The sequence below is a fragment of the Sabethes cyaneus genome, chromosome 2 (genome assembly GCF_943734655.1).
Source record: "Sabethes cyaneus chromosome 2, idSabCyanKW18_F2, whole genome shotgun sequence".
In the NCBI taxonomy this organism is placed as follows: Eukaryota; Metazoa; Arthropoda; class Insecta; order Diptera; family Culicidae; genus Sabethes; species Sabethes cyaneus.
Window position 1 is genome coordinate 37,633,422 of NC_071354.1, and position 15,390 is coordinate 37,648,811.

Below are 15,390 nucleotides of genomic sequence, written 5' to 3' on the forward strand. Positions count from 1 at the left end.
GAAAATGATGAATACAAAAGCTAAAAATGCATTCCGGGATATAGGATACATATTTTTATGTACCTGGAAGTTGTAATGGAAAGAAATATGTAGCAATATCATTATGAAATTATAGTTTCATAGTTTTTTATAAAATAATACCTTTCACTAAGTTTAAAACAGTCGGTTACACTAGTTTACTTTTGTTTTTTCGTAGTCTACGTTTTGATTAAAAATAAGCGTTCGCGCTAATTTTTAGTTCCTTGCTGTTCCTTCTTTTGCATTTAAAATTCAATCTGAGTTTGCGCTTTTCCAGTATATTTCCAAAAATCCTGAAGTAACTATATGCCCGTATTGAACTATTGAACTGTCCGATACAAGAGTTTAATTTAATCCCAGTTATGATGCGACTCTGTATGAAACTGTGGAAAGGTGACAATAAGCCGAAAAATGAGAAATAAAGATAGAAGGTAAACACACGTGTGTGAAGAAACGCTTGGACAACCAATAAATTCAAACTCTCAGAAAAGTTAAGGCAAAAATTAACTTTTTAGAGCGTTACATGAGAGCTGATATACGCTTAACTTTTCTGAACAATTAACTTTTCAGAGAGTTAACTTTTCTGAGAGTCTACTGTATTTCATAGTTTTACTAACGGTTTTATGAAATTGGTCATGAAAACCACTAGTGGAACGTAATGAAATTTAAATTGCTGCTTGGGTTAGAATTGTCTTGATGGGCGTCTTTTTGCCGTCATTTGTAGTCATTTTAGGCATTTCTTGTCGCTGCTTCTCTTATTCTTAGTTTGTCGCTTTTTTGTTGCTTCGTTGATGTTTACTCGACGTCTCTTCGTTGACTTTTTGTCGTCTATTATGCTGCCTTGTCATTGTTGTTTCGTAGTTCTTTATCATCTTATCGTTATCTTTTTGTCGTCTTTTTCTGACCTCTCCGTCATATTTTTGGACCTTTTTGCCATCTATTTGTCATATTTTCGTCGTCTGTTCATCATTTTTTGACGTCTGTTTTTGGCATTCTCTGTCGCACTTTTTGTCATTTTGTCGTCTATTTCTTACTTTTGGGGTCGTCGTCGCCGTTTTTTGTTGTTTTCGCGCTACTTTTTGCCATTTTTGCGTTAAAAAAGCCCTCTGCTGTCGAATAGGTTGTCTATGTGCTGTTTCCTTGATTTTTCTGTCGCATTTTTATTAACTTTTCATAGTCTTTTTTGCATGTTTCGTCATTTTTATTAACTTTTCTTCGTCTTTTTTGCATGTTTCGTCATTTTTATTAACTTTTCATCGTCTTTTTTGCATGTTTCGTCATTTTTTTAACGCTTTTGCTGTCGTTTTTTTTGTCTCTATTATGGCATCTTTTTGTCGTTTTATTTTTGTCTTTATTATGGTATCTTTTCGACGTGTTTAAAGTTATTTCCACTGTATTTTTACCGGTTTTTGTCGTCTTTTCGTCAAATTTTGATCATATTTTATTATATTCAAGTTATACTAAACTGATTCGAAATTACACAAAAAATAGAAAAAATGTGCAAAATCTATATAAAGTAGGACGGGGTATAAATGCGATGTTTGAAGTTGTCATCAATTTTCGTGAGACAAAAAGAAGGACAGCAACAAACTATATTTTATAGTGATGCAGTAATATTCTCAATTTGTACCTTTTCCAGCGCAAGCTGGTGTATTGCAGCCTCCGTTAGATCGAAACTTTTCCAAACGTTTGTTTTTTGTTTCATCAGCGGAAAAACATTGTTTTCTTTCGGCCAACATCTGTAGAGCACGCAGTTTTCTGCAGATCTTCCATTTCTAGTATCTGTAATATAGTGCCTAAAGCTGTACATAATTAGCTATACATTTTTGCCTCATCCATAAATCGCACTTTTGCCCTGTCCGTGAATCGCACTTTTACCCCGCTAGGCACTTGACGGCGCTAGATTAAGTTACGGAAAAGCGAAATATATTTTGTAAATTCTTTTCACCGTATTTTCAAAACAGATATGTGAATGATGTAAAATGCGGCCACAAATTTTCAACAAGTTATATCCTCCTGTTGATATCGTATTTGCCGTACAACGGAAAATTACATCAAAACCGCCCTAAAATAACATTTGCACATAACTCAGCAACTATGCTTCGTAAGCAACCAAAGTTTACGTTAGATTCAAGCTGTCAAAGTAGTCACCCATCCATGCCATTGTAGTTAATTTACTCGGAATCTGCACCGATAAATCATTGAATCGCACTTTTACCCGCATCGCACTTTTACCCCTCCTTACTCTATGGGGATAACATGAAGTGAAAACATATATATAAATGAAATGCTGTTCGTGTGTCCGGTATAGATTCGCAAACAGCTCGACGGGTTTTGCTGAAACTTGGCATACATATTGCGTATGATGAGAGGAATGTTGTTAGCATGGTTTGAGACCCCTCGCCCTCTAGAAGGGGGGGGGGGGGCTCGCATACAAATGAAACACAAATTTCTGTATAAATCGGAAACTAACCAAGCAAATGGAATCAAATTTGGCATGTGTGGGTTCCTGGAAGCTGAATCTTTTCCAGTGCCGGATTGAGACTCCACTCCCCTCTGAAAAGGGGGGGAGGGGATCTCCCATACAAATAATACACAAATTTATGCATAACTCGAGAACTAATCAAGCGAATGGAAACAAATGTGGCATGTGGGGTTTTTTGGAGGCACGTTTTTTTTCTGCGGTAGTTTGTGTCCCGTTCCCCCCTGGAAAGGAGAAGGGCTCTTATACCAATTAAACAATTTTTTTTGCATAATTCAAACAAAACAACAAAATTGTTAATAAAAAATCGTTGAAGCCTTCAAGAATTTTCTAGGCTATATATTACACTAATCAGTCCACATAAATGTTGCAAACAGCCAGAGTTATGAGATTATTTCGAATGATTGATACGTATAAACCATACAGAACAGCCAACTTTAAACGCGTTTTTCTCAAAATCAGTTTTGTCACTTGGTTCGATCTGACTTAACACCGATCATATGATATCGCGACAAGCAATCGAGTTGAACAGGCGAATCGAGCAGTCAAATCGAATAGTTGAGTCGAGCAGTCAAATCGAATAGTTGAGTCGAGCAGTCGAATCGAGCAGTTTAATTAAGCTGTTCAATCAAGCAGTCCAGTCGAGCTGTTGAATCGAGTAGTCCAGTCGAGCAGTTGAGTCGAGCACCCGAATCGAACAATTAAGTCAAGCAGTCTAGTCGAGCAGTTTAATCAAGCAACAGAGTCGAGCAGTTGAGTCAAGCAGTTCAGTCGAATAGTCCAGTCGAACAGTTTAATCGAGCAGTTGAGTCTAGTGGGCCAGTTGAGCAGTCGAGTCGAGCAGTTAAGTCGAGCTGTCAAATTAAATAGAAGTTAAGCAGTTGAGTCGAGCGGTCTAGTTGAGCAGTTGAATCGAGCAGTTGAGTCGAGCACTCGAATCGAACAGTTTAGTCAAGTAGTCTAGTCGAGCAGTAGGGTCAAGCGGTTCAGTCGAGCAGTTAATTCGAACAGTTGAATCGAGCAGTTCAGTCGAGCAGTTGAATCGAGCAGTCCAGTCGAACAGTTTAATCGTGCAGTTGAATCGAGCAGTCCAGTCGAACAGTTTAATCGTGCAGTTGAGTCGAGCAGTCTTGTCAAGTCGAGCAGTTAAGTCGAGATGTCGAATCAAACAGTTAAGTCAAGCAATGAGTCGAGCAGTCTGGTCAAGTGGCTATGTCGGGCAGTCTAGTCGAGCTGTTGAATCAAGCTGTCCAGTCGTCAGTTGAGTCGAGCTGTCAGGTCGAGCAGTTAAATCGAGTAGTCTAGTCGGCCAGTCCAGTCAAGCAGTTTAGTCAACCAGTTGAGCAATCGAGCAGTCCAGCAGTCAACCAGTGACTGAGGTGACTGAGAAAACAACCCATTGCTACGAAAGCGCGACGTCCTGTCAGGGGCCTGTTTTAGTTACCGATAAACCTCTTATGACGTTCTGTCAGAGTCCTGGTTTTCGGTACAGACATAAGCCTCTTACATAAATAGATGCTACGGTGACGAAAATATGCATTAATAGTAGCGCAACTATTGGTACTACCACAACTATTGGATCAACTACCTTAAAATAATAAAATTTTATAAAACATTTTGTCTCAAATGTCAAGATTTTCCTTTGAAATTATGATTAATTTTTCAAATGATTGTTTATCTCTAGGGCGAGAAAGACTGTTGAATGTTTCAATATTCAAAAAAAATAAATACACAACAACTTAGCACCAGTTTTTCCGTTTGTGCCGAGCCAAAGTTCAGCCATTCCGTGGTAATTGAATTCATTGAAACTGTAGCTTGCGGACTTTGGCTCGTATTTTCCCTGGAGTGAAATTAGCATTCTAGCAATTTATCGTTATTACGATGAATTCCTTTCGAGAAAGTTTTTCTTCTTTTTTTGTTCATTTTTCAGACAATTTTTTGTCACCTTTTGTCGCCAATATTATCTTCCACGGTAGCCCGCCAGCGAGTGCAACGGTGCGGTATGGCACAATTGAAATCTGTTTGTTTGCGGGAAAAGTTGTTCGGATCGTCGTCAACGTCGGCGTCGTCGTCGTCGTTATGACTACACCACAGCCGAAACGAATGCTTTATTAGCGACACGACAAACTTAGACCCAACTTTTTTGAAATATGCTGCAAAGCAGCCCGCGATGCTTATCTGTTTGAACTGGCGTGATGGCGAGCTTTCCTGAATTGGTTTTCGGAGAAGTGGAAACACAATCTCTGCGGGTATAGGCAGGCCGGCTCGCCAACCCACCCACGCTCCCAGCGGGCGCGCACAATTTTATCTCGCTATCATCCCGAAAATCTACTCCGAAGCAAAGCGGCAGCGGTGAGAGAATACAGGTGGCTATAGCTCGCACAGTTCGGAATTTCCCATCAAGGTTGGTTGGTTCGTAAATAAGGATCGGAACGGTTCGGGCTGAGAAATTACCAAATGAAGGCGTCGACTACTGTTCTGAGTTGGTTTTACGTTTGCGGTATAGAAAAGCTATGGTGTCGCTTTAGAACTAATCTGTTTAATTCAGTCGTAAGATGGTTGCCTCATGCTTAACTGTACTGGGATTTGAATGTCTACCCCAAATACGACCTTCGTATGAGCAATCGTTTTCTTACAGTTAAATTTTGCGTATGGCGTAATAAAGATAATAACGCTGAATAATTTCAATGGTAATACAGCGGTTTACCTTCAGGGAAAAACCACGGAGGAAGCCAGAGAAAAGTAGTATTATTCTGCTAGGCATCCTGAAGCGCTTTTTTTGTTTGACTGTTGGTCCCGGTTCGTAGGAGTGAAGAGGAAATTTTCTTCCCCCTTTCTTTGGCAAGGAAACGGTTTTTCTTTAGACAGCCGTTTCCGGACTTCCCGACTGCTGTAGATCGTAAGTTTGTGGGCTTTGTTCTGAAAGTAATTGAGCAGAACTTGTCCGCTAAACATAGGGTGAGAAGCGTAATATTTCATTGTGATAAACGAACTTCCTAAATCAATACATACTATTTACCTTGACTAGAGCCAAAAAAGTGGAAAGTTTTTGATAGCTAGTAGAACCATTATGATTATAGGTTTTGATTCAGCGGGGAGTATAAATTGTGGCAACGTTCCAAAAATAATGGAGCAAGGTGCACTTTATTTTATGTGATTGTATTTTTTTTTTCTTTAAACAATTTCAACTTAACAACGCAACACCAAGGGAAGGAAAGCAATAACGCTCAAATTATAATAATTGCATTCCTGTACACGAACCTAACTCTATTCTTTACCAACTAGTTGTCAGCATTTTCTGCACCACCTGTACAGCCAAAGCATTTCCCGTGTGAACGATGTGTATTCAAAGGATTACCTTCTGCAGCTCAGCACCGTGTGTGCCATTTTCGGCGATTACGTTTCCAGTCAGTGTCGGTTTATCGGCAAGCACACTCCGACGACTTCTAATTTCGTACACATCATTACCACCCGCTCCGCTAGCTATTAGCACGTTCCGGTAGTGACTTTTCGTTTCGAACCATCATCGCCGCGCCATTCGCATCGTCACGTGAAGAAACCGTCGCGGTATTCTTTCGCACGAAGGCCAGCCCCATGTACCTAATCTTTTGGCTAACGTGCAAGAAAGGAAAGCGGAACGTTATCTAATGAGTGACTATCTATGTTGACATAGGTCCCATAATGGATGACTTTCTGCTATCGAGTAGCTAATTAGTCAAGCAATATCAGATGAATAAAATTCGGGCTCTCTTGATAAGATCTACCAGCATTTGTTGTTAGCCAAGGTAGCCAGGGTTCTTTGAATCACATTCGATTCAAAAAGATGTAGGACAGTAAGTAAGTTACGACTCATCAGATAGTAAAATTTGAATATGACGAATAGAATCCGCTGATTACTCGTTGCAAATACTTGAAAATTTGAGCTATAATTCAAATCACTTCTACTATTTTTTTGAAAGTTGGATAACTCGTGCATAAAGCCTGTGATTTCATATATTGGTTTTTATAAACAATTACTTTCTGTCTTTTTGGACAATTAAATAATGCATTAAAACTTATTTTTGTTTTGTTGGCAGATGAGAAGATTTTTATCGCTCTTGAATTTCCGGGATCTTTTTGCTTGAAGTTTATCCTGCAAACCACTGGAATGCATAGGCACATGTTTTTTTATCATCCTCTATTGCTGATTTAATTCTCGCGCCATATGTTGTCTTTACTCGCTGTAATTTAGAGGCTAAAACTAAACTAAAACGTTCGTAGTTAAGACTAAGGGATAGCCCCTAGTTTTCAGCACCTTCAGTTGCTCCTTCTAGGTAATTGCTTGCTGCTCAGACACGGACGACCTGGACTGATGCTGATCCGCATAGAAATGTCTATTTTCGTCAAGTACTTCCTCACTGTTTGGCCGGCTGTTACTCCAACCTCCCGGTTCAAGACGCGGTGACGATGAGGCCACCTTACTTTAGGTCTTCGTTATCAGTTTCTGGTCGCGCAGCACCGTCAGGCGGCTGGAACCAAGCTTCCGTTAGACGCTCTCGTCTTTCTCTAGAATGGAGAGGATGTTGTAAATGCTGAATCGGCTATACTCAGTGGACACCAAGTGTCTCACGATGTCCAATTTTTTCGCTCAGGGATGGAGCTGGCTGTACGAACAAAGAATCGAGCATAGTTGTTTGACTGTTTTCACAATGGCTGCTTTTTCCTTATACAACAGGGTTTAAACGATCGGCGATGCATTCGTGGATTCACTTGCTAAAATCTGTTCATTTTTTAATACATACGTTCATATTGATCCAGGAATTGTTGATAAATGTTATTTGCGAGATTTTTAAGTGACTGCTCATGCAACATACAAAACAAGTTATAAAACAATACTCGTGAAAACTAGTCGTATCAGAAAAATTCCTGGCATCGATTCTGTTTTCTGAAACCGCCATATTAGGGTGGCCAGGCTGAGGCACAGTGGGGCACGTGGCCCGCCTTCTCTGTAATATTCAAGGCCATTGCAAATCATTTTTAAAGTTTTTGTCACCCCCACCCCTTGGAAATTGGCTTGAAAATCGGGGGGCAAAAAAATAATTTGTAGGATATGAGTCAAATTTTTTTTTTATAAAATCAATTATCTATGGGCTCTACAGTCTGAAAAACTCGAAAAATGAGTGTACGAGTTGAATTAACGCTTCTAGCATGAAACCTAAATGGAAATTCGGACAATTTTTTTTTCGGGAGATTTGACCACTGCGACCAATGGAATTTCCGAAAATCGTCCAAAAAAATTTTCCTTCGTTTTTGTCTTTTTTCGTATTTTTTTGCATAGAAAATAATAACGTATATATTATAAGCAAGAATAGATTCGGTTTTCACGTTTAAACCTTAAATAAAAATTCTTAAAATCCATGTTTTTTTTGCTCGATAAAAAAATTCACTTTGTTTTTTTTCGACCCCCCCCCCCCCCCCCCCCCGTGGCCTTACACCGGAAGGACAAAAACTTTATAAAATATTTGTACTGGGCTAACTGAAAACGGAAAACTAAAGGGATACAACGAACAAGAGAAGAAAAGCAGGCCATATTAAGTGGAAAAGCGAAATGGAAACAAAATACGGGATAGAAAAGGATTTGAAAAGCGAAGAGACAAAAACCGGGACCGAAAAAAAAACAAAAGTCAAAACAGGATGGAAAATGAAAAAAACGAGAGAGGAAAAATGGAAGAAAAAAGTCAAAAAGCGAAACAGATGAAATTCACGACGCAGGGACAAGGTCAAAAGAAGAAGAATAAAAAGAACAGGACAGGCAATGAAGATTTAAAACAAATAGAGAAAGTGAAAACAGCGGAAAAAGGAAAAGAAAGAGACGAGAGAGAAAAACAGGGTAAACGAGACAAAGAAGGGAATACAGAAAACAAGAGAAATGGACAGGAGAAAGAAGAAAAAGAGGTTAAACGGGATATAAAAGGAGAAAGATTAGACAAAAAATAAAAAAAATGAGGCTGTAAACGATTTAAGAAACCAAAGAAAACAAGAACGAAAATGAAGACTAGCTGGACAGAAAAGAACAAAAACGGAAAAGAAAAGAAGAATATACGGCAGTAAAAAAAATGGAGAAAAGAGGACAGAAAAACATAAAAAACGACTCAGAAAATGGAGAGAAAATATAGTAACGGAGACAAATGATAAAACGGAATAAAAAAGCAGAACGTGATAGAAAAGGATAAAAAGTAGGTATAATAAGAATGGAACAGATCAAACCGAAAAACGGGATAGAAAAGAAGTTAAAAAGCGAAAAAAAAAGAAAACCGGGATCGAATAGAAGAAAAAAAGATGAAACAGGGTAGAAAATGACAAAAAGCGAAACAAGTAAACGGAACAGAGGAATATCAGCAAAAAGGGGCGAAACGTGAGACAGGAAATGGAGAGAAAAGGAAGAGGGAAATAGAAAATAGAGAGAAAAAGTAGAAAACGAAGTCAAGAAAAATAAAAACTGACAGGATAGCATGGAAAAGAAAACCGATAGAGAAAAATGTTACACGGGATATGGAGAACTATAGGATAAATGGGAGCTGAAAGAAAAACAGGAAAAACGAATTAAAGAGAAAAGTTAAAGGGAAGAGAAAAAGACGAATAACGGGAAAAAAGAAAAAAGGGAGCAAAAAGCAGAACCAACGTGACAGAAAAGGAGGAAAAACGAGGCATCAAAAAGAGGAAAAGTGGAACAAACGAAGACAAAAACGAAAATGAGAGAAGAGAAAAGGGGTACCCAAAAAACGGAAGAAGGACCAGAAAAAAGGAAAACAAGAGAAAAAGCACATGAAAGTAGGAGCAAAAACTAAGAAAACAGTACAGAAAAGTAGAAAAAACGAAACAAAAAGTGGAAGATCGGAGCTAGAAAAGAGAAAAAATGGAATAGAAAAGTGGTAGAACGTGTGAGAGAATAAGACAAAAAATGTCAACTCTAATTTCAAGTTAAATTTCGTGTCTAGTTTCGAGTTCATGCCCGATTTGAAGTAATACCTGAAGGTCAAATAAGTCCAAATTCAAGTCTAACTTAATACCTATCGAGTCTAACTTAATTTCTTGTCTAATTTCAACTTTGATCTTAAATCCCATCGCCCCCGAAAACTTGGAGATGTGAACCTAATTGACCGGTATGTTTATGATAAGTGATAATAGATTCGCCATCCTACGTCTGTCATCCGTTTTGCCAGGCCAAAATTTGTTCTGACAGGTCGGGTGTCCCACCTTTTGTTTATGTCTGGGCACGCTAGTGATCATATGATTCGTTTTTTCAAACGCACACTAGCATTAAAGTGTTGCAGTGATCTAGTGGTTTTGGCAAGCTGTTACTATTTAATCCTCTAACGGGTAAGGTTTTCTGTAGACGGGCTTCACTTTTGGAGATTCAGAGCAAAAAAAAAACTGTGTAGAGTGTTAGATATGAAGAACGAAAAAGAGAAATTGGACGTAAATAGGTCGCTCCTTCAGAGAACAGTATCCTGCCGATACCCAATAATCCGACGGCTCAATAATCCGGATCTCGCTAATCCGGAAAATTCCGAATTAACAAGCATTATACTTAACTTCTTTCGATCGAACACTACCATCGTTGGCCGTCTCCGTTAAAGTCAGGATGGTGCTCCTTCTAACTAAAAGCAAATGGTAAATGGTGCTTATTTTAATTACGTTTAATTTGACCATGACCTCAATTTTGCATCGCTATTCTCAATGGACAGATATGCTTGCGCTAATTACGAAACTGACTAAGAATTTAAAAGTGTTTTATTGATTAAATTGAGCATTACTGAGTATAAAATAAACTTGCTACGTTTTTACGACAAATATTTTCGAAAGTTTCCGGAGATGTTTACGTTTGGATATAAACAAGACTAAATTTCAAACCCATGCGGACATTAGTTTGACTGCCGGATTATCGAGTCAAAATTCGATTATCCGGCTATGAATCTGTCGGGTTGTCGGGTTGACGAGGGTGGTACTGAATTATGTTTGCAAGAAAATCAAAACTTGAGCTCTTCTTTTGAGTATATAGGACAAAAATAGTCATTAGTTTCATTACATCGTTTTTTCAATGTTGCTCATTAGAGGGTTAAATTCGACCAATTAGAGGTACAACGACAATGGCGTCACTGTGGCATCCAAGGAGTGGAATTTGGTCAATATCACAGAGCTAAATAGGTTTGAGGAATACTGAACAATTATAAAACGCAAACTGAGGAAGACGATTAGAATGGAAAACGAGAAAAAGCTAAATGGGCTTTGGTTACCAACCAAGTGAGAAAACAGCACTGTTTCAAAGGATGATGGGCTGTGTTTATTAAAATAGCGGCCGTATTGCGAGATCGAGGACTTGAAACACAACTAGATATTACCATGAGTAACTTGCAATATTGTGTTGAATGTTCGTTAGACAGTATTGTTAAATATTTTGTATTTTTGGTTCTTGCTTTGCTTCTGGTTTGAAGTTTGTATCCTCTTTAGGTATATTTTGGGAAAAAGTGAAAGGTTGTTTTCAAGACATAACCGCTTATTTAACGTAGGACTAGACAAAGTTGATGTAATAAAAATAATTATGAGAAAAATGATTGTTGGTGGAGATCATAAAAATGTGATGCTGGCTCCTTGATTCCTTGATAGTTTTTAAAGGGGCATAGTACTTTTTACACCATATTTTTTGCCTCATTTCAAATATTTTTTTCTCGATAACGCGAAAAGCGAATCGATTCAGTTTTTTTTGCATTTTAAACATTGCACTTTATACTAATATTTACAATTTTGTTTTCGTATGTGAACCTCTTCTCCTCTCCCCTACGGCTCCTTGAACTTGATCATTCGAAAAAAACATGAATTGCGGTACCATGGATTGGCGCTGGGGAGCTTGTCCGAATTGAAAAATTGAAAAATTGAAAAAAAAAAACGATATGATGGTTTATTAAATTATCTCGTGTTTGATCCATCCTTTTTTAAAATTCGAACGCATAACAAAATGGCGGACATTCAAACATAAAAGTAAGGTTTTTAGTCGAAAAAATTGACTTTAAACATTTCTAGAATATACAAAAATTGCAATATCTAAAAAAGGTCAAACACTAGACAATTTTGTTGGCTTTAAAACAAAAAAAGAATCATGAGAATCGCTTGAGCCGTTCTTGAGATATTTATGGTACCGACTTTCAAAACCTGGTTTCGAGAAAAACGGCGTTGAAGTTTTTATTCGCTGTGTAATCACTCCAGACATGCGCGGTACAAATAGCTGTAACTTTGCCATTTTTTGGTATTCATCCAAACGGTTTCAAACGGTTTGAAACATATATGCCCAAAATGTTAATCTTTCGATATAATCAATAAAAAAAATTTGATTTTTTTAAATTGAAAATAGTACGTCAATTAGTTAATTTTTGATAAGGCCATTGCAAATCATTTCAAAAGTTTTTGTCACCCCCCCTTGGAAATTGGCTATTTGTAGGATATGAGCTAAATTTTTTTTATAAAATCAATTGTATGTGGGCTCTACTGCCTGAAAAAGTATAAGGGTCCATGCCTAGTGGCACGGGCGCAGGCTTGAAGTAGGACTATGAATGTAGCGCAATTCGTCTCCCAATGCTAAAGCCGGTGATTTTTGTATGAATTTCATATATAGATGCTCAAGTTGCGCATTAAAGAATTCTGGGTTTAGTTTTCAAAAGGTCGTATAATGCATGTAAAAGGGTTGAGTATGCGACCTTCTGAACACTAAAGCCAGAATTGTGTTCTTACATGTGAGAAATTCATAATTTCAACTCTTCAGCTAATTTATATGGTGGACCTGAAAAGGTCCGTTCATTAATCTCTAATTCTCAAATTTCTGACTCGTAGTGTCCATTGTCAACTTTCGTCCTTCAGATGGGCTCCCACCAATTTAAACCCTTTGCTTCCGCGACCAAACTTTGGGTTTTCTAGCATATTTAATATTCTATTATAGCAGCTTATTGTCAATTGCAAGTAAAATTGTACCATCCAAAGTGCGATATCGCTCATAAAGTGCTATTTTGCATTAAATCGTTTCGATCTTCGGCGCACTTTTTCGTTATCTTCCAAGCAAAGCTTTAAGCTAAATAGTACTTTTATGAGCGATTGCGCACTTATTGATTGGACAATTTTCCTTGCAATTGACAATAATAGATCGATGTTTCGAATCCAACACGGTCGGCGTAATTTCCACTCCACACCAAACAATAACCGGCTGCTGCCGAGTTTTACCATCTTTGCCGCGTCCGGATCCGGACAGGGAGATAAAGTCGTAACTCTCATTATTATTTGTAACCCAAACAACGCGAAAATGATGCCGTTCGCAAAATCAATTCAACTACTTCATATACTTATTCAGTAGTTCTTAAAAGAACTGATTGTTTTCTACCAGCTGTTAATAATACAAATCGAAGAAATTTACTGCTTGGCAGCAGCCTTTTTCGGACCGCATTCTCCGTTAGAACTTCTTTTGGCTTTGGAATTTTCGAAGCCTTTACTATCAAAGCGAAACCTTGGTTTATTGGTCTTAAACTGAATGGACAACAAGTTAGATTACTAAATCGTTTAATGGCAGGACATGATTGGTCCAAGTATTGGAAACACAAAATGAAAATAACGGACAACCCAAATTGCGAAGTATGTGGAGAAACCGAGACAGCCGAACATCTTATTTTACACTGTACAAAATTCAACAACATACGCATAAAATACTCATTCATAAAAACTAATAGATGTATTTAAAACAAAAAACACAAGTTTAAGAAATAAAGAAATTAAAGAAATTACAGACTTTGTAAAAGAAACCGGTCTAGAAATATAAAAGACCGTAAGCAACCGTTACCTTATATACAACAGGGCATATAGTCAAAGAAACTGGCCCAAAACACACCAGAATGACATTGACTTCTGGGACAGAAGGAAAAAAAAAGCCTTTGCTATGGTCTTTATTGACATAGTAATCTTGCTTCTCGCTAGTAAGTTTGGTAGGCGAAGGAACCGGAAGCGCCAGTTCTTTGTTTGGACCAGCTTTCACTTGTTGAAAACTAACTTCAAAGCCTTTTTCACGAATGTGTCCAACTTTGAAACGTCACAATTGTAGCCGGCGGCGATATACTTCTAGACGGCTTGCAACGAAGATCCGTTGACTCTTCGGTTTATTGGCGTCTCGCTTAGTGAATTTGGATGGCTTCGTTGCCTTATTCCGGGGAAGTAGCAACAGCTGAAGCTCAACGATTTTCGAGCGGATTCTATAGAGCGTAAATTAAATACAATCAAACTTTGATTCAAAGGGAATTTAATCCACAGCTCTTCTCCTATATATTTCTGTCATCCGTGTTAGGGAAGCATTGGCGTGGGAAGGCAAAAATAAGATTAAAGCAACGTCATGAGTTAGAAGACCGCATGGTGAGTCACCACATATTTATCGTTTTATGGATCAAATCAGAAGAAATTCTTCATGATTTAAAGAATCAGCGACATTTGGAAATTTAAGTAAAGAAATTTAGTATGCAGAAAATTTTCATCTCTTCATAAACAAATTCGTTCGTCCTAAAAAGGACGTGTTGTGGTAAATTATGTGGCTGAAAATCCGGCCAGCAGAATGGCTTGAATGTTTGAAACAACACCTCCCAGGGCAATGGTGACAATGGTTACCGGACAGAGCATTTTCCATTGATTCAAGCTCTTCCGCTCCCGCAGCCAAATATTCTAATATAGCTGATAATAGATCGATGCTCCGGTACCAACACGTTTAGCGCACTCAACACCAAACAATGATCCGCTACTGCTGCTGCCGCTGCGCTGCGTTTTACCAGTTTGCCGAGTCCAGTGAGGGAAATCGCAACTCTCTGCTATCTGTTCTGCTTCTGCACCATACCAATGCCAATGCAAAAATGATGCCGTTCGCCGACTTACTTCTGATTATATACCAGAGCAAATGGCAGCAAGTTGTAACAAAGGCGGATCAACGTAGGGCAGAGAATCATAGACACGAAAGAAAGGCGGTACAACGAAATCGTACTCCGTACATTGTTTGAACACAGGGATGGCACGGCAATCAGCAACGAGCATGGCAGACGTGCACTCACAGTTGTGTTTGTCTTAAAAAAAGTTTAAACATGTAATTTCTGACGGGCTCATACTTCGAACGCTCATACTAAACTGCCAACATCACTTTAAAATGTGAGAAAAATCAATTTAACTGCTTCATATACTTTTTATTCAGTAGTTCTTAAAAGAACTGATTGTTTTCTACCAGATATTAGTAATGCAAATCAAGGAAATTTACATCTAGGCAACAGTTTTTTTCGGGCACCTTCTCCGCTGAAACGATTTCCTTTGACTGGGGCTTTCGGTGCCTTTGCTACGGTTTTTATTGGCTTAGTAGATTTTTGTTCGGGGGCACCCGCATATTTACTCCAGTAGTACAGCTTTAATCGGAGCCGCCTTTGCAGCAGTTAGCAAAGATATTGTTTTCGTCCGTTTTATCAACCTTGAACAAATCGGAAGCGCCTGTTCTTTTTGTTTGGACCAGCTTTTCGACAGCTAATTTCAAAGCCTTTTTCATAAATGTGTCCAACCTTGGAACGTCACAATTGTGGCTAGCGGCGATTTACTTCTAACGGCTTGCAGCGAGGATCCATTGATTTTACTGGGTATTGATAGCAGCAAAAACCATATTGTTCGCTGGCGGGCGAGTCGGTGGCTTCTTCGGATTGTTGGCGTCTTGCTTGGTGAATTTGAATGTCTTCGATGCCTTATTCCGAGCAAGCAACACCCACTGAAGCTCAACAATTTTCGAGCGGATTCTATAGAGCGTAAATTAAATACAATCAAAACCCATAGCTCATCTCGTATATATTTCTGTCATCTGT